At 40.9% G+C, this 1909-nt stretch overlaps 1 long non-coding RNA gene across 1 annotated transcript; it reads left to right on the plus strand.

Moving 5' to 3' along the window:
• Positions 1-358: 358 nt before the first annotated feature.
• Positions 359-1552, plus strand: LOC307210573. Its single transcript, XR_013836071.1, has 2 exons — positions 359-859; positions 927-1552. It is a non-coding gene; the product is annotated as an uncharacterized lncRNA (long non-coding RNA).
• The last annotated feature ends 357 nt before the right edge of the window (positions 1553-1909 follow it).

Below are 1909 nucleotides of genomic sequence, written 5' to 3' on the forward strand. Positions count from 1 at the left end.
GCCTCAGGTTGAATACTAGTTATATTTTCTAAACTCTGCTCTTCCCTCTGAGGATTTCCATTCTCCTCTCCTTCAGAGCTTTCATAAGTTGTTTCCCTCACAGGGTTTCTTATCTTTTTGGGTGGCATATTGTGTGAGTGAGAATTATCAATAAATTAACAAAATAAATAAATTTCCTCTCGGTACTCTTCCTTCTGGCTAGGCTTCTCTCAAGACTCTGGCCCCAAAGTTCTGCTATGGGTTCTCTCTAAGCCTTCAAGCTCTACTTCCTCTGACCACGAGCCGAAACCCTCTACCAGAGCAGACTTTGAGCTCTCTTTCTCTTTGTGATCTTGGCTTTGCAGCTCATCTTGGTTTTCTTAATATATATCTTCTCTTACAGATTCTTATTCACTTCTATACACATCACAGGATTTATGTTTACCCTGCTGTAGCTTTTAAACTTCTACAGTTAATTCTTATGTATGCCACAAATTTACCCCATTCTTTTTCAAACTTTGTCCCTTTTTGGTCCAGGATTTTATATGTCTTTTTAGCTAATTCTGTGTATTCAAAAAAATTAGCCTGCCATTCCATAACCGTTGGGGTCTCCTGTGACTTCTACTTTTGAGCTACAAGGATCCTAGCTGCTACTGTAGCATATTGGAATAATTTATGATCCTCCTTTTTTACTTCCTCCCCTATTATCCCTAATAAAAAAGCCTCCGGTTTTTTCGGGAATGTATACTTAAAAAGTTTCTTCAGTTCATTATATATTAAGTCCCAAAATGTTTTCATCTTTTCACTCCCACCACATGTGGCCACCACTGTGATTGCTTTCTTTGCTGCCACCACCCCGCTTCTCACGGGGACACACGGAGTCATAGAATCCTAGAGTTGGAAGAGACCACAAGGGCCATCGAGTCCAACCCCCTGCCAAGCAGGAGTCCAGACAGTTGTTAACATTAACAAATAATCAAGTTTATTATTAAATGCAGAAACAAGTGTATGGTTTCAGTTTATTTTTCTCTTGTCAGTTTCTTAATCTTAGTTCCTAACAACTCTAAACTGATTATTCCAACTATCTATCTGACTCCACCTAACAATTCCTCTCACTCTCTCACAATACAACTTGACCAACCCACTGCCTATTCCCCCCTCTTCCTTCTCCAACTCCCAAACCTCAACTGACTTTCAAAACCTCCCACTCTAACTTTTACTCCCCTCTGGCATTCTCACTGGCCAATCACATCACACCCATTTTAACCCTTTCCTTATGATCCATCCTGGAAGGCAAACGCCACAGCCATACGCCCCAAAGCTCACCTGAAGGACATCAAAGCCCACCTGATGTCCCCAAACATACGATTATACATGTGATTCTCTTCAACCGTAAAGACTAAACTATCAGATCCAGATCCACGCAGATCGCTCCATACATGCATGGATCTGTGTGGATCAGGATCTGATAGTTTTGTTTTGGGACTTCAGGTGAGCTTTGATGTCCTTCAGGTGAGGAGGCCTCTTTTTTATGACTAGTATTTATTTATTTATTTATTTATTTATTTATTTATTTATTTATTTATGATTTTGTTGGTTTACAAAAGTGTGCAATGTCTCTCTCTCATGTCCCCCCCCCCCATGTTACATTTTTACAAATCATTTTCATTTGACGAGACATTAGGAAGAAAAGGGGAAAGAGGTGGAGGGGGGGAAGATGAGTGGGGGTGGGGTTGGGTGGCGATTTTTCTATTTTACTTCCTATATGTAGGGTTTGGTGTCAGCGTTGTTTGTGCAGGTTCTTTTCTGTTTGCTTGTGTTCCTTTGGTGGTGAGAGAGGTTGGGGTTGGCCTAGGGTGTGCTTATTCCTTTGTGGTCTTTGTTTTCATGTGTGAGTGTGGTGGGTGGGTGTTTTGGATCAGCAACAAAT

The sequence above is a fragment of the Podarcis cretensis genome (assembly GCF_951804945.1).
Source record: "Podarcis cretensis genome assembly, chromosome: 2".
NCBI lineage: Eukaryota > Metazoa > Chordata > Lepidosauria > Squamata > Lacertidae > Podarcis > Podarcis cretensis.